Source organism: Struthio camelus, chromosome 18, assembly GCF_040807025.1.
Source record: "Struthio camelus isolate bStrCam1 chromosome 18, bStrCam1.hap1, whole genome shotgun sequence".
NCBI classification, from domain to species: domain Eukaryota; kingdom Metazoa; phylum Chordata; class Aves; order Struthioniformes; family Struthionidae; genus Struthio; species Struthio camelus.
This window is the reverse complement of record NC_090959.1, coordinates 8691631-8710058: the sequence shown is the minus strand read 5'-3', so window position 1 is coordinate 8710058 and position 18428 is coordinate 8691631. Positions and strand designations below refer to the sequence as shown.

General features: G+C 39.7%; 1 protein-coding gene across 18 annotated transcripts in view; it reads right to left on the bottom strand.

Annotated features, from left to right (window-relative positions):
• Nucleotides 1-16284, bottom strand: part of NCOA3 (nuclear receptor coactivator 3) — a 98863-nt gene extending 82579 nt beyond the window's left edge. For 4 of the 18 annotated variants that reach the window (XM_068912617.1, XM_068912627.1, XM_068912631.1 and 1 more), the window contains exon 1: nt 16113-16284. The gene's annotated coding sequence lies outside the window, so the exon portion shown is untranslated. Of the gene's footprint in view, nt 1-7942; nt 7963-8829; nt 8903-15467; nt 15997-16112 lie in introns of those variants that run through there. The other 14 variants (XM_068912618.1, XM_068912623.1, XM_068912622.1 and 11 more) reach the window with 11 other exon arrangements.
• Nucleotides 16285-18428: the final 2144 nt, after the last annotated feature.

Here is an 18428-nt window from a genome sequence, read left to right as displayed (position 1 = left end):
AGAAAGTTTGTTGTCTTTCAAATTCTCTGATACAAATAAACTTTCCGGAGCCTTACCGTGTCAAACTTGGGCAAAATGGGAGCACAAAGGACTATTTTTGCTTGCCAGAAGATTGTTTCACCTGTACAACCTCATCTGCTTGAATAAAGTTCCAAACTAACTTGGCACTAACTGAAATAGTCATAGCCTGAAACTGTTTTTCTCTACATAGGATACTATCTATCAGCTCTTGTGAGACGAGGAAAAGGCAAATGACTGCAGAAGTATGAATAAAAATGAAATCTCTGAAACGGAAGAGTGCTGTTTAAAAGAAACGTTCAGTAGAACCATTTCTGTTTAAGAGACAAAGGATTAACGAACAGATTAGACAACTGTAATAAAGTAAGCTTTTAATGTCTGACTAGATTAAAATTGAACTGCAGTTGCAAGATCCACATTTTTCTCAAATTCAAACTAGAAGGACCAATCACGTAAGTCTCATAGTTTTGACGTTTGAGAGATTCTAATATAGGTAGAACATTTGTGTATTCTAATTGGAAACAAGAGTTAGGACTGCTTTGCCTCAAAAAAAGTCAGCTCACTTCACAGGTTTCCCATATCATAAAGGACAACATGCGTGAGTCTCCACATCAGTGTGAACTGGTGCATCAACTAAGAGTTAATTCCAGTTACAAGCAAAGACACACACTTTCAAACAGGCCTTTGAACACTCCAGTCTAAAGAGTTTGGCCCACAGTTAATTCAGCCAATCTATTACCTGCCCCGAAACACGACTGTGGAGCCCCTCCATCTGTCAGCTGTAACATAAAGGAGTTGGGCTGAAGGCTACAGTTAGCTTTTGTGTTTCTCTCAATCTTTGCTTAGGAGAAGAGGAAAAACATGGAAAGAGACATCCACAAAGGCCGTGATACTATCTGTGATAAAACCCTAGCAGGGAACTTAATCTGTAGAGTTTTTAAAAAGTGTTAGCAGGGTAAAGATAATTCATAGGTTTATATGTTTTTGTTTCTAAAACATATGTAAAAAGATGAAGCATTTACTTTGAGTTTGGAAAAATGTTACTTTGTACCTTCTAACACCAATACTTTTATACTCAAGAGAAAGTCTAATATTTAGTCCATGTGCTAGGTCTCCATTCAAAGTGCACGCTTTGCTAATTGATAAGCCAATGATAAAGCTTGCATTTAAGCAAGCTTACAGGGGAAATTCAGGAAGAACACTATCTCCTTTTACATAGCATGCACAGTTACAGAGGCTTTGAGCAGAAGAGGAAAGGGTAAGTTCAGAATGCTGTGCAAGCAGAGAAACTGACAACTGCATGAGCTGTCTCTAACCTTGCTTTCTTTCCAAAAAAGCATAAAGCTCCTTTAAACACATCAAATTTAAGTTATAGCGACTCAGAATAAGATTGCTCATACTTCATTGTCCTTTTATCACTCCCCTCAAACTCATTTTCATAGATTTCTTGGTCTTATTACCCAGAGAATAACAGATTATCACACTTCTAATAGAACACGTTTCTTTACCTGAAGTGTCCCTTTCAAAACATACCACCTACTTAAACAAATGCTATAGAAAGAATAAAAGCATACCCTTCCCCTCATAAGATGAGCTTCTCGCCACTTAACTACTTAGACTAATATATAAAATACAAATACATTTCGGATAGACATACCTGCACCTTCTTTTTTGATACTGTCCTGCTTAGGTGATCTCAGCAGCCCGTAAAATTTGTATCTGTGGGATACTTTTTACGGAGGTGCTGAAATAGAGAAGTCATGCATTTGACTGAGGCTTCTCCTAGACTGAAGGAATTTACAGCATCTCTCTGCATGTTATAATCAACATGGTACAAGCTCACACTACAGCCTCTCTGGCCTTGTGGGCACTAATAAGATCTCCCTTCTAGCTGGCCATGTATTTCTACCAAATTGAGTGGTGGCTTTGGTTTGCTGAGCCTTGAGACCTGAGGTTTCAAATCACTGAAACGTGAGTGATGTCAGATATTGATGTAAGAAAGGCAGACAATGCAGTAACTCAGAAGAGAACAGTGACAACATTGGAAGTAACAGACACAAGAAGCGCGGTTTTACACAAGCAACAGTCGTTTAGTTCCCTGCAAGGAAATCAAGTCTGCTCCATACATAAACATAAGTCAAGGAAAGCATAAAACAGAGGATATTAGTATTAGATTGTCCCTACACAACTTAATAACCTAATAACACGATGGGTAACACGATGTGTAACATCCCTGATCTCATATGGTACTGCAACACTAAAGAAAAATAACAAAGCTAAAGAAATACATATTTTGCCATAAAAGGTGTAGTAAAAATTAATACGCAATTGAAAAAAGACCAGGTAGACAGAAAACAGGAAGAAAGTTTTCAGGCAATACTAAGCAGAGATTCAACAAGGGCCTAAATCATCATTATCATGGCATCTGCGTGCTGTAGCGCAATTACTTAACACCAGTCAAAAAGGTTCAGCCGCGTTGCTTTTAGAGGTCTGGAAACTGCCATTTTGGCTCAAAAAAGTACCATTTGAGATTGATGATCTTGTCAGTTACTATTACATGCCATTCTTCCCACTTCTTATCGTGTCTGCAAATGTGCAGCCAAGACAGCTATATACTAAATTGACATGTGTCCTATCAATCTGTGTACGGGCATTGGCAGATGTCCTTTTGAATAAGTGTTCATATAAACATTGAATATGTTTCTATTTAGCAATAGCTTCCTGGGATAAACATACTTTATCAGAATACAATAATTCATCTTCAGCTTTGCATGTGGCTGTTTATTTTGGCCTAGCTGTGCAGGTTAACTTTGGAAGCAATCTAGTTCTAGACGCGAAAGGCACTCTTGGTATAAAATAAGACACAGCTGCATACAAAAGTTGTTCTGTACTGTCATCCTCCCCTGCCTTTTTGTTTTTGTCTCCATAAAAGTCTTTAGACAAAAAAGTTTTAATCTTGATGTTGTGGAAGTGAAAGCTAGAGCCTAAGTGATTAGAGGTTCAATATTCTGCAGTATTTATAGTGTATCAGCCTACTCTTCAAGTTCATTTAGAAATACACATCACCAAATACTTGGGATCTTTATTCTGTTCTTAGTCCTTAACCTCAACCTAGAAACCATGAAGGCCACAGGCAGTAGCCTATGAAAGATCACTGTCTAATTACAGCAGCATAGGAGAAAAACAAGAAACAAGGAGTTCTTTCACAACAAAGAGCAACAAATATTCTGTTTTTACAGCCCCGCTAAAAAAAAATGTTTCAACACTAGACCCAGTGCCACCAGGTTGCTGATTTTCTGAGCCTCTATAGAAGCCATCCATTTGATAGCTTAATTCCACCCTGAATTAGCATATAGCTGTACTTACCCCTTTCAGTAGGTTATTCTGCTCAGTAATATCTATGAATTACACTAGTAAGAAGTTCACATTAAGTGCTTGCTGGTTTCTTAATATCAGTTTTCAGAACAGCACTAAATACATCTACTTAGCCCTTATTGACTCGAATGAAGTTAAATTTTCCAATGCAGATACAACTAATATGAAACTACCAGTAATAACACGTAACTGTTAACTCTACCACCTCTTCCAGGTTTCAGGTCCCAGGGCAGACAAAAGGTGCCGAATCTCTCCTATGCCCAGGTACTGCCTGAGGCTCTCTTTCATAACATGTTTATTTCAGAAACAGAGTATTGCAAGAGCTTCATGCCGCTTAAATTTTTATAAAGCGTGGATGCTCTAGTCCCACCCCACCCGCGCTCCCTTGCACTAGCGTTGGAGTTTGTGCAACTAGGTGGTAAGCTGACTTGGCAAGAAGTTGTCTGGGTGGTTTTATTTTATTTTGGCTAGGTCAATTTTCAACTGAATCAGTTTGCTGACTGCAGGAGCCCCAGTTCCAGAGCAATGGGAAAGGAGGTAAAAGGGAGGAAGCACAACAGCCCTGACTTGGCATGAGCTACTGGGGAAGTGCACCGTACGGCCTCAGGAAGACAGCGTTCCACAGGAATGCATTCAGAGGACTCCGTTGCTAATTTTTTCAACTAATGCTGGAAGGGAGTCTGTTTGTTGCAACGTTGCTTGCTTTTGCACAAGATACCACCTGAGCTCCCATCCTAGCATTTCAACAAAGCAGAAAAACTTAATATAAAGGATTCTTTAGGCTTTGACCCAAAAGAGCACAAGTCAACAATGAATATCTGTAGTGACAGAAAGACAAGGTACATTCAAAGTACAGAGTCCTCTAGATCTTGGAGAAAGGTCAGGAAGCCTCATGGTAAACAAGAAGAATTCAACAGAAAACAGCTTCGAGGTACACAAACGAGGCTGAACTTGTAGAGTCCTTCAGTTTTATTTTCACCAGTCCATCTGAAACTACAATGTTTTTTATAAACAACCATCAAAAAGGTTTTAAAGTTAGTTAATTTACAGAAGAATATGATTAGTACAGGATGCATTTCCTAATGTCTATCTTCTAGTATAGAAAATTAAAATTTCTAGCCTAGCAGCACATAGTCCTTATTGGAAATATTAGTCTAGATTTATTATCAGAAGAAAGAAACAAGATGGATTGTCACTTGGGGTGATCATCTTATACAAGAGTAAAAGCAACAGTTAATGCAAACTATAATACCAGAAATGGGAGGCAAGATTAATATAACAGTTCATATTCAGTCATTGGTTAATAGAAGTTCTTACAAACAAGAACTTTTTTTTCCTAACAACTCATTTACAGGGAGCATTTGCTCACCAAGCAGCTTAGAGTTTCAGTCAGAGTGAGACTTCTAACTGAAATTCCAGCAATATAAGCATGCCTGCATGTTATTAAAGGAAATAGTGGAAAATTTCACAGGCTGACATCCAGAACGTCTGCGGTTCCTTTTCATATTTCTCTCTTCTTGCAAAGCAGTTATTAGACCAGGACTTCATATGTCCCCTTTTTTTTTTTTTTTTTTTTGGTGAAGCCTGGAATTTTCCACTGCTTTAAAAAGCTTTTTTAAAAGCTTTCTCAAATGCATAGCCCAAACAACCTTAGCCTTCTGCCTAGACAGAACTCTTAGTTTAAGCAAAAGTTTCACTGACGACAGAGCGATGCTAAGGCTAAAAAAAAACAAAAGAAACAAAACCCACTCTCATTCAGGTACCAGAAGCGTTGCTCGGCCAGTCTGAAATATTACCATACTATGTATTAATCTGGTGAGGTGATCCGAGGTCCAGCTACATATGGCATGGGTAGGTCATGAGATGAAGCAGTTAAGGAAAAAACACCTTGTATTTTCTGCTCAAGTGCAAATTATAGAGGGGACGACACTATCAAATGAAGGCTGCTCTTGAATTTTCCTCCTCAAACCTTCACTCATTTTGCATCTCACTGGGTCCCTGCTGCTTGCCACTACTACCTTCATACAGTCATTAAGCCAGCCGATACAAGTCTAGCAAATTTGCTAGTGCTGGTTCTATGCCTCACCTCTACAAGTCTTATTTATGAGCTGCAAACATGCATTACCCAGAAATCGAGGAGTTTCTGCAAAAAACCCACTAGTGCAATACAAAACATCTTCAGAAGCCATTCCAGTCAGTGAAGATGTTTTCTCAGTTTTCTGTACACCAATTAAAATACAAGCCTTCCTCTTACAGGGGTGCACATAGCCACATGCGTGTCAAAAGGACATTCTAAGCCAGCAAAGGTGCTGCTGTTGTATTTAATCAAGAGAACAATCTGCAGATAAAGCATTCATGGATTATGTTGCCTTTAATGGGAAACTAAAGCTCTTAAGCATGCACACAAGTTATTCACAAAAATGAGAGGATAATGCATATGACAACACATGCCATTAAACAAGTAAGCAACCAAAATAAGGTACTTTTTAAGTGTCTTCGATCCATTTGCTCCTTTACATTTTCTTGTTTAAAAGGCAATTACACAATTATGTCAAAATGAAAGATATAGCAGAGCATGTCTTTGAGTAAATATTTTTAAGCCTCCTTTAGTAAACTGTAAGGATCCTCTCTTACAACACTTAATAGTTACCACTGAGCCAAGCCAAAGGTATTTTATATGTACTGGCTAAAACAGTTAAAATCCATACATACCCAACAGCATTACTTTGAATGTTAGGTCCTCTGGTAAGCCACATGCTGAGGTCTGTCCATTGAGTGAGACATCCCAATTCTGAATGTTAAAAGGCATCCAGAAAGGGTGGGGAAGGCAGGGGAAGAGAGTACCATAGCAAAAGATGCTGCTATCTCTACTTCAGTCCCTTCTAGCAAAGACGGAAAGAACACAAGAGGCAGAGGAACAGCAGCCATATTTCCCTGTTTTTGACCACCCTCTTTAGTACAGCCTTGGGGGGGGTGGGGGAAGGGAAGGAATTATAGAGGAGGAGAAAAGGTCTGGAAAAAAAAAAAACCAAAACCCAAAAACAAACTACACAAAACAACCTGAGTCACTGGCAAAAAGATGTAGCCATTTTTGATTTGAGATCATCCCCTTAAGATGTAAGCCACTAGAAAATGGATAATCAATTTAAATACACCATTGTGAATAAGAGAAATGATTATTTTAACTGTTATTTCCTAGTTCATAAACTTCCAAGAAATAAGAGAACCAGAGCTTACAAAAAGTAAGGCTGTGTGTGCATGCGCACATGTGTACTCCCAACAGTTGTCTACAAAGACATTTCAGAAAAGTTTGTCCAAGTGGATTGTATTAGCTGCAACCCATTCACACATATAGTAGTTGCCAGAAGCATACCACACAGAAGTTTCCCTATTCTGGGGACTCACTAGCCTACAGAGAATTTGATGGAAACGTCCATCAAATATTTGACAAGAACAGCAATAAGACGCTAATACATCCCCATAGGATGATCAATGAGGTGTTAGATTTACCATTAGAGTATAAGACAAAACTAGGGAAATGTTATCGTTGCCTTAGGTTTTAGTTCTTCAGACTGGTGCAAGAAGAATACTAAACAGTTCTCCAGACTGATTATTCTGAACCAGGAAGAAAAAGTTTACTCAGAATACTGGAGTAGAGAATACATGTCACTTCAGTTTTTTCGGCAACTGAATTTCTGAATTTTCTTCTGCTTTCTGCTTAACTCCTCTACCATTAGGTAGAAGAGCAAAAGCGTTTTTCCCCCTCACCCACTGCTCTATGACCTGTCCTATTGCTTTAGGATGTTTCAAACAGCGAGGCAGGGCATTTTGATATTAAATGTAAAGGAACCATAGAGAAAAATACATAGAGCAACACAACCACATTGTTATACGATCTCAAGTTCTTAGGTGCGCTTGGTTTCTACCATGCATACCTACATCTTACTGAAATTTATTAGAGACTTCCCTGACAAATAATTTCCTCAGATTCACGTTAACAAAGTTAGAAAACATCTGAAAGACATCTACAACTGCCCAGGATAAGTCACATAAGAGTTCAACAAGAGGTGAGTGATGCACTTTGAGCAAGTTCATACGCCAACTTGTCACCAAGCTTTTCATGCTGAGTCAGCACTGGAAGTTGCATTTGACTTCACACCATTATTCAGACATAAATAGCTAAGCGCATTCAATATTTGGCCAATAGCACATAACAACAGAGCATTAAGCCAACGCAGTGTTAGGGTCCCCTCTAGACCCCACAGCAATATTTGACAATGTTTTTAAGTAAGAAAAAGACTAATAAGAGGTCTAAAAGAAGAAAACTTAATTATTCCCTATGCAAGTCAAGAAAGAAGCCTGTTTATATCGGGCAGATTTTGTCTTCATAAGATTTCTAAAGTAACATTTCACCCATGAATCATTTAAAGCAAGTGGTAAAATAACCTCCGTAGAGCTTATCATTCATTTGCCAATGTGAGGCACAAACAGCGAGTAGCTGTTTGCGAGACTGTGAGTAGCAGTCTCACTATGCTACAGTACTTCTTACCTTGTGATCAAGTTAGAGCTCAGAGCAGTGACAGGCTGCCTCCTGCTTAGAGGAGAAGAAAGAAAGAAAGAAAGAAAGAAAGAAAGTAAGAAAAAAAGAGGCTTTCAGATGAGCAACATGGAAAAAAAAACCTACATCACTACTTGTAAGCTTCCATTGCTTAGTCATTCTTTGGCTTTGAGAACCATCAGAAACACTTGAACTATTTTCAAATTCCTTCCCAAGATTATCCTCTTGCTCTTCTAAGTTTTTATTAAAGAGCCTACAAAATGTCTTTTCAGGCAGCTACAACCACTTACAATGGCTAATACAAGGACAACACAAATGGTGGCTCACGAGCATCACAAGGATAGATATTTACCTACTACAGAAGTGCAAGCTCTTACAAAAATAAGATGCCCAAATTGTTCAGTTCAGAAGAGCACAGGATGAGAAACAGTCTGCCCGATTGAACCATGCAACCTGTTGCTATCAGATTACAATATTGCATCATCTGGTAGTCTTTGAGGAAGACACCCGGGAGTGTTACCTGCAGGTTACAGCTTCTAAAAACATATATTCTCTGACATATTCTCAAATTTGTCAGAGAAGCTGTGAAAGTTAAGGTTTCTAATCAACAAGACAATTTCTTAAAGTCTCCTAACTTGCACTTGTTTCAAAATAAAGGTTTTAGCAAGCGAAGTTTTGAGAGTACTGTTTAACCATAGACAATACTCTACACTTCATAATCACTTTCTTTGCCCTTCACATGTATGTATCACTAAGTGACTGAGAGGTATCAAAATTGTAAGCCCTGTTAGTGAAGAAAAATCCAAGAATTTGGACAAGCAGCTAATGTACAAGAAGAAAGGAAAGTTGAGTTGCTAAAATAAAAAAAAAGATCTCACTTAGATGAACTCCTTCACCTTCAGAAAGCTTCAGGAGGACTGGAAGTCAACTTTTACATTCCTAATTTTACACCTGCATGATGGAGAGAAGAACAGAAGTTATGCAGTGGTTTCTCCCCAGTCAAGAGAATAAGCTAAAACAGCAGAGCTAGTATGACAAACAGGTAGTACTTAAGAGGTAATAATTTAGAGTTTACAAGACAAGAAACATACCAATTTGATGAAGTATCCAATAGACCAACTAAATAACATTCTCATGCCTCTCCACTTTCTAAAGAAACTCCGCAGGACTAAGGATTCCTTAACTGCATTCTAGGAGAAGATAAGCTTCAGTAAAGAAGCTCATTTTACATCGACCTGAAAAAACACACACTCTCGAAGCACAATACTAGTAAAAAGATTAACCTGTGGTCTACTCTACGGGTTTGTTTTCAAACGGCATATAGAAAAAAAATCCTTCAAAGCAACAGCAAAAGTCAACAGCTCCATGATGCAATGAAGAGGAGGAAGCTTTTCTTATTCTACAGAAGATTTAGTTTGAGGTTGCCGTTACCTTTGAAGTGTTTGCTATATTATAAAGTAGTCTGACAAGATGTCTCTCTCATAGAGAGTTGCCAGAACACCAAACCCATGTAAAGATATGATTTATGTAAAGTTCACACACTGCAACAATAATATGCCTAAGTCATATCAGATTTATGTGACAATATGCAAGGACCTAAAGACATCTATTAACATTCAGAGCTACAGTTCATAACTCCAAACAGTAGTACAGCAAAGCAGGATAACACCTTAGTTGTGCTAAACAGGCATTCCCCAACTAATCTCACAGCTCAAACAGCGGGAAGCTCAAAGGTTTTATCATACCCCATGCAACACAGTTTCAGTGGTACACGCTAGAGGTGCTACTACTGCAAACAAATTCTTTGGTCATACTATTGATTTACCTCCACAAAACATGTTAAGCCTTCCCTTCCAACAGCTTTCTACTCTGCTTACCATATATGAAAAACAAGCATTCCCCCTCCCCCCCCCACAACAAACACAGCTCTTCCCCCATTTTGGCTGCATTTACATATTGAATGTTTTTAATCTTCATTTGATAGAGAAGACAAGTTGGTTTAAGGCTTATTTCACTAGTGCAAGCAGCATTCCTTCTGACTGAAGTTGATTCGTAAGTCAAGGATACATCTGAATCAAATTTTTATCCAAGTTATCACCTTGCATGATTCCTGTGTTTGGATGTACTGCAAAGATGACAAACCTTAACCTCTAGAAAACAATAACATCTTGACCAGAGCCTTTGCATAGCCTACAGCAACCCAGTTTAATACTGTAGCCCTCTCTGATAGGCAGTGGAAACTGAGATTTAGTTTCCACAGCCTTGGCTAACAAGTCTCAGCAATGCTGTAGCTCATAAAGAAAAGGATTGCTTTAAAGGCTCAGAATCCAGCCCTCCCTAGCTCCCCCCCTCCCTCCCCCCCCCCTTTTTTTTTTTTTTTAAATTTCCCACCACTTCCTCAGGGACTTAATGTCATATTATTAATATTTTGAAAGCCCAGAAGGGGCAGCACAGTTTGCATTTTAATATACTACCTGCAAGCATTAAACTGAAGTTATGATGCAGTCAATCTATTTAATATAAAGCTTTCCATGCAAAGCAAAGCCACTAATAATCACTGTAATTAAAGAGTCTCAGGCTAGGCATTATGACAGATCCTTTGCCTTAAAGCTCCTATTCTCCCTCTTCATTAGGGAGAAAAAACAGCATTTCATCCTACTAAAATTGTTTATAAATAAAGTATAATATATGGAAGTAAAAGTTTTTTTCCTCTAAAGTTTAAAATTACCTTTTAATAACTACAGAAAAGGAAAGACATTCAACATCTATGGTTGGCTAAAAGTGATCTCTTCTCACCTCCAAGGAAACATTCATTTAATACACCATCACATAGTATCATCACCACTATATCTACAACTTGGCTCAATAACAGAAAGAGATGGATGCTTCCCTAGACACAGCATGACAACACTGAAGTCTTGTCTAGTTTGTGAGCAACTATAAAGTCAAACAAATAGGTTTTTAAGACACTTGGAAGGGGTGCAAGATATGGGTTAACGGCTTTGTTACAGTTAACTCCCCCAAATTTAATGCATTACAGTTTTGTTGTGCACATGACCCAGAGAAACACTGGCATTTGAAAAGAAAAAGCTTAACATCAAATGAACCATCTTCTATAACGATATAATGAAAGTGGCAGGCAAATCCCAAATCCGCAAACTGTTTTCCTCAAAGACAATAGGCAAATAGCCTTAGCCAATAGCTATTGACTTGCTTTATTTTCGTAGTCTAGGTGGGTTTCTCAAGAGTCATTTTATTTCTCCCCTTCCTACATTCACTAACTGCTCTTCTGTACGTATTTCTAAGTATAGTAAAACCTAGGGTTAAATAAGAACTTAAAATAGAAAGCCTTTTGCATTAGAAAGCATATGCAAATTGGATTTGTTGAAGGGAAGTGTTGAAGGGAACACTGCCTATACTTAATACTTCAATATTTGAAATACCATTCAAAAACATATTTGAATGGCCTAATGATAAAAATGAATTTTTTTTTTTTGACTATTTTATCATTTGAGTTTGCTGAGGGAAAGCTATCAGAACCACAAAAAAGCCACCGTATCCAGTTCTATTTCACCTCACCTAAAAAGTTCATGAGAAAGAGCATACACATACATCTGTATAGCCCTGTGGAGATTTTAGGCAAACACAGCAAACCCTGATGAGCAAGTTCCATCCATGCATTAAATAGCCTTACAGTCCCCAAAACCAGGGAGAGGCAAGGTACTTCTGCTTCTCCTTATCACACATTTAGTCCCCCTCCAACAGCTGCCAAGAAAAAATAGTGCTAGCCTACAACTACACAAGAGATAGGTGAAAGGTATTATTTTGATAACAATTCTAACCACGCAAATTGTTTCAGTGCTGCTTCTGAAAAAGCAGACAACTAATTTTCTCTCTTCCACGCAACAGATAACTAGAAGAAAAAAAATCCTCAGTCACATCCAGTCCATGCAACTATACATACAAACAAAAATGTCTCCGTGGTGCCCAGCAACAGGACAAGAGGCAATGGGCAGAAACTGAACCACAGGAAGTTCCATCTGAACCTGAGAAAAAACTTCTTCACTGTGAGGGTGACAGAGCATTGGAACAGGTTGCCCAGAGAGGTGGTGGAGTCTCCTTCCCTGGAGATATTCAAAACCCGTCTGGATGTGATCCTGGGCAATATGCTCTAGGTGACCCTGCTTGAACAGGGAGGTTGGACTAGATGATCTCCAGAGGTCCCTTCCAACCTAAACCATTCTGTGATTCTGTGAAACCTCAAAAACGTGTCTCTAAAAGGCCTTCTGGAAATACCTGTGGAACTAGATTATCTCATTTCGTGGATCTGACACATCCTGACACGCGCAGAAGTGTGGAAACAGTAAAGAATATAGGCTTTGTGACAAAAAGACTCATATTCAGCCTACACAAATGCAGGTGGTAGTCACTGTGGCTAGCAATATAACACAGCTGTATTATTCTTTTGCCTTCCTCTTCTCTCTCCACCTGCATTTTCAGGTGCACCTGATGAATCAGGGCAAGACTTCTGTGTAGTTTAGCCACATGTGCAACAACCTGCATGATAAAATTGCTTGCCATGACCTAATAATCACTACCTTTCCTAGATAACTTTTACAATTTAAGGTTTCTAGAACATTCCTGCTCATAAAACGCAGGAATGGTTTTTCTAATGGTCTTAAGCATGAAGTCATGGCACAATCCATGCTTATAGCTTTCAAAGAACATAAGTTGATGGTTTAAAAAAAAAAAAAAAAAACTTTAAAGTAAGATTTCCAAGAGGGCAACGATGCATAACCTAACAAAGAATAGTTAACAAACAGTTTAAGTGCACCTGATCAGAGCTGGCTCACATTTAACTGAAGGTGACAAGTGTGGGAGGGGATAAAAAAAATAAAAAAACAAAACACAGGGCAGGAGAAGACAAAGTTAGATAGGTAACTGTAGAGCTGGCCATACTACCTCCATTCCTCTTGTCTATTGCAAAAGCAGTGACTACTGCTGCTGGAAAACCCTTTTCAATCTTAGAAGTAGGTGTCTTCCAACATATCCTAAGCTGCTCCTTGGCAGCAGCAAGCCTGACTTTCCAGGTTATAAGCAAAACTGGCAGTAAAACCTCTGGTGATCCCACTGTCCTCTCTTCCCTCTCATTTAAATAGCATGCTGTCTTAAGCAACTGCTGCCCTCCCCCCCCCCCCCCCTTTAGGAAAGGAAACGCTCTGTACACATCAGAAACAGGGCTGGCTCTAGACAACATGAAGGAAAACACGTATGTATATCTAGAAGCACCAAGCCTCAACAGTCACATGAATTATGTGAAAGACTCAAAATCCCTAATGAGATTCAGTTTGGAACCAAGTTAATTTTGTTCTGCTTCAGACAATCAGCTTATTGATAACTGTCAATTAAAAAATAAAATTTATCCTTTAAACTAAAAGTATTTTTTAAAGTAATAAGGTCTTCCTGAAGTACACCTCCCATTTACAATCAGGTGAAAAAGGACCTGATGTACCTTAACTTAACTAAATGCAACATATTAAATCTGCTGGGGAATACATTTCCACTCTGATGTTAATCAGTTGTGTTTAAATTCTTTCACAAATGCCTCTTCCTTAATATGCTACATGTAAAAGTGTCAACAGATTTACATATACAAAAAAAGCTAACAGACACCCTGCCCCAGCATTCACGTTTAGGTATTCTTCTCCATCCTCACATATCCTTAGCATTACCAAAAAAATATATATATATATAAATATATATATAAAATAGCATATACACACACACACACACATATTGTCTCCCCCTCACCTCCATTTTTCAGAATAAAAACAAATAAGAACAATATTTAAGCTATTTCTAAATACTCATAATCAAATCGCTTCTATTAACATAATACAGAATATCCTGTATCATACCGTCAGTCAAGATCACATCTTAGAGGGAGGCTCATTTAAATGCAGGAGTTGAAGCAACCTCCAGTGTCAGACTGTAGCATCCAATATCATTTTACATGCTATCAATGGAGGCTTCATTTTGCACACAAATATAACCAAGAAATCCTTTCTTTTTCAAAGTTCCTTAAAAAATAAAATTTATTTTAAGGAACTGTAATACAGAAATCAATCTTGAAGGCTTTAGCTGTGATTTCTTGTCCAGGATTAATGAAAAAAAGCACATGATCAAAAGATACCATTTTACTGTAGACAAAATTTCCTCCTTCTTCCTACTCTGTATTTTTGTCTCAACTACACATTAGAGTCTGAGTGATACTATGGAGAGAAAAAAAAAGCAGACAGTCTAAACTTCTAAGTTAATGAATCAAAACCCAGAATGAACAGAGGTTACGAATGAAGAATTAAAAAGAAAAAAAAAAATTACAACTTGCATGCCAAGATAAAAGCAGCCTGGAAGCAGCACTTTGTTACCAAGCAAGGTACTTAAAGCAAGCCTGAATATTGGGTTTATTCTGTCTGCCATCACTTCCCTTCCTCATCCCCCAACCTCTAGCTTCATTTCACAGCAGCAAATCCACTGGTGTTAACTGCTACATAAAAAAACAAAAGCGTTAGTTGTAGTAACAGAGTTGAATGAGATTCAGATCTAGAGTAATAGAGAAACAGCCTATTACAACAACACTTAACAGTGAATACAATTACTATATGTTATCGTGCACCAAAAAATGCAACCCAGTTTTGTCTGTTTCCTCTAAATCCATACTCTAAGGCTGGGTTTACTTGTTACCATGTAGCTACCTTATATTTATAATCCAGAACACACACATCTTTATTTCATGTGCAGCAGTTCACTGTAAAGTAGAAAATATATTTTACCACAAAATATTTATTTTACAATAAAGATGATGGATTAAGATTCTTATTTAAAGTGTCTGTTTTAACTGCGTTACAGATACTACATAGCTAGACATTACTGACTGCCACACTTCCAAATTTACTTCAAAATTTGTCTTGTTATTCTGGATGGAATCCAACCTAACGTTTTCTGTAATAACTTTTAGATAAACCGTTTAAAAGCAGAATCAGATTTTTTTTTTTAAATAGGTTAAAGAGGAATGAGATACTGCCCGACTAAAGGAGAGAGCTTTAAAACAGTGTTCACTGCATAAGCTGATAAAGTCGGAAGCCTCTCTTAAAACAAAAAAAAAAAAAAAAGAGAAACTACACTGAAGAGTAGGAGCAGAAACCACATATAGAACCAACTTTAAAACTCCACAAAGAGGATGTTGGGAATTACGTCAGTCTCAGATACCCCCCTTTTCCCCATACGCACCCAGTTGTACCCTAGAATCACCAGGACCTTTTCCAGCTACTGGTCTGTGACCTCAGGAAAAAAAAAAAAATTGCTTCTTGCCTCCATCCCTCAACAGCAGTTTCATTACCGCTCTGAGACAGAAATGGGTAAGAGGTACGGAAATCATCCTTTATTTCCAATATTTCTCATCCATCTCCTTATTACTAGAGACAAGACGACAGGAGAAGCCACCTCTGCAACTTACCAAGGCTACAGGATGATCAGGAGGAGCGTGCAGGTAACAAGGTCTTTGGAACCGCCTCGGTACCAGACAAACCCCGATGAAGGGCAGGCTACCCCAGGTATTTCACCCTCGCACCCCTTCCACCCAGGCTGAGAGAGAGAGAGGGTCTGGCGATCTGGACACGGGCTCGGGAACCCAAAGCAACCCCAAGTCTCTCAGTGCTGCGCGAGGCACCTCCACCCGAACTCACCCCACACACGCGCGCATCACACGGCGACATGGGAAGCCTTCAGCTCGCACACTAGTCCCCGCCACCGCCTCAGGAAGGCCCCTTCTAGCTACGCGCGGACCTCGTAAAGTTACAACGGTCGGGAAGAGGGAACGGCGCTTACACACCGCCTCGGGAATCCCCTCGCCCCCGCCTCACGCACAGCCCGCCTGACTCCCCTTCCGCCTCCCCTCAAGGAGGCGCATCCCCGCGGGGCGGGGGCGGCGGCGAGCGAGGAGAGACGCCCCTCAGAGCCAGCCCCGGGCTGCCCCCTTCCCCGGCAAGGGGCAGCCCTGCCTCCCCCGTCCCAGTCCCACCCCGCCGCTAGAAGCGGGGGAAGCAAGAACCAGAACTCTCCTCCCTCCGCTTGCTACTCCCTCCCTCCAAACCCCACTCACCTGGGAGAGGAGCCAAAGCTCAGCTACGTCGCCTTCTCCCCGTCTCCCCCACACGCAGCCTCACGCCGCCATTTTCCTCACTGCCTAGATTTAAATAGGAACCAGCCTCCCCGAAAGGAGCCACCGGCCCGCGCGAGGCACTGTGGGACCTGTAGTACGGCCCCGCGCGAGCGCTCACGGGACGTGTGGTTCGGAGAGGGCCGCCCCCCGCGCGCGGCATCACGGTAGCTGTAGTCCGCGGTGGGGCCCGCGCACGCAGGTGTCCGGAGCCACCGCTCCCAGCGGCCCCCGCGGCCGCCAGCCAGTGCGGGTGGGCGCGGGCCGGGCGGGAGGCGGCGGGACCCGCTCGCAGCGGGGACGGGGGGGGGGGGCCGCCGGGGCCGCCGCCAGGGCGCCTCGGTTAAACGCGAGACTGGCCCTCCCCGTGCTGGAGGTCAAGCGCGGGGGTGCCGGGGTCCGCATCACTGTCGACTTCTAAGAAAAGGAGCGTTTTGTATTCCCGGAGGGCTAAAACAGCGGGCCAGGCTGCAAGCCGCCCCCCGCTGCCCCCTCCTCCTCACCACCGCCACGCCTCTCCCAACCGGCACCGGCCCGTGCAGTCTGCCTGCTCTGTCCCATCCAACGCAGGGGGGAGAAGAAGAAAAAAAAAACCTAAATCAAAAACACAAAAAGCATAAACAACCCCCCCCCCAAAATAAGAAAAGCGGATAAACAAAACCAAAAAACAAGGGGGTAAACAACAACAATAGAGCATATATTAAAAAAAAAACAAAAAACACAAAAAGCATAAATAAAAAAAATAAAAGGATAAAAAATCTGAAAGTGGATAAACAAAAAGAAAAAAGGGTAAACAACAACAATAAAAGAGGATAAATCAAAAAAAAAAGCTACAGCATGGTGCGCTGTTACGGAAGAGGTTTGGGGGTGTCGTATGCTTTGCGGAGGCAGCGGTGCTGCTTGCAATGTCACTCAGTTGGTAACTGACGGGAGAGCTGATTTATTCCTTCGTTCATGAAAATTTATAGCCAAGGCAAAAGCTAGCATGACAAAAGAGAAAAACAAGTGCCACCTCCAGGCAGCTTTTTTCAAATTGGGAAGGTCTGAATGACTTGCCTGGTGCATGAAATTACTCACAAATTTTATTAAGGACGCTAAACCTACCATCCCTCACTTTTTAAAAATTCCATTTAGTTTGGTGCTGATGCAATTTACGTTTTTAAATATCTTCCATTAATGTTATTTCTCATTGCTTCAAAAAAAAAAAAAAAACCTGCAGGAAAGCCAGTTGTTGGGGCAGCAAAAAAAAACCTAAAACCATTTTATGCCACACTATACAAAGAAAGAGGAGAAAATCTTTATTAGATTAATCATCCTTGGAACTAGCTTCCCAGTAGTTCCCTGAGTGATATTAAGGACTCAACTCACTTATGCTCCTTCATCTAGGAAAGGAAATCAAAAACCCCATAAAAGGTTAAAAAAATACAAATCAAAAAAAAAAAATCAAGACCTGCATCCACACACAGAAGAAAGGGAAATGAAATTTCCAGCATTAATTACATCACAGAATTTATAATTACTACAGTCACAACATAATGAATTCGGGACAATTTATACTAGGGAACTCAGAGCATATAAATCAAGTATTACAACTTGCACAGCTAAAAAATACTTCTATTTATAACTTTTAGATTGGTGTCATACACTTAAGCTCGTTCAAGGCAACGTGGACTCTGGTTTATCTATTAGGGACAAAGTATTATGTAATTATCTTCTAAATGATATAAAACGCGTTGTTTGATAAGAGGCAGACAGAAGATTCTTAAAAATAATTAAGCATGAAGAAAAAAGATTACATAAACAATAGTACTTTCATGAAGTTATAGATACACATTAAAAATTTAAATGAAGCTGAAAGTCTAAAAGTGACTGAAACATATCTGGTAACTTTTTAAGTTACAGTTAAGGTAACAGTTTAAGTCATCTTGTAAACAATTTAAAGTTGATTAATAAGCTAGAAAAATAACTCTAGAGGGGAAAAAACAAATTTCAGAAATAACCTATAATACTTTGTAAGTATTATTAAATACAAGTATGTTATCAGTAATGAAGAGTCTTCAATCTCTCCTTCAACCTGAATATACTCCTGTGGCCATATAACTTCCCTGGTGTTTCAGAAGCATGATTTTTTAAATCAGTTTTTTTCTGAATCAAAACACTGAGGTGAAAATTAGCGCTAACTAATGCTTGTGGAGGATTTGCTATAAACAAGCTCAATTTTTTCTTTTTTGATAAAGAAAATATCAGTCAATTGAACTA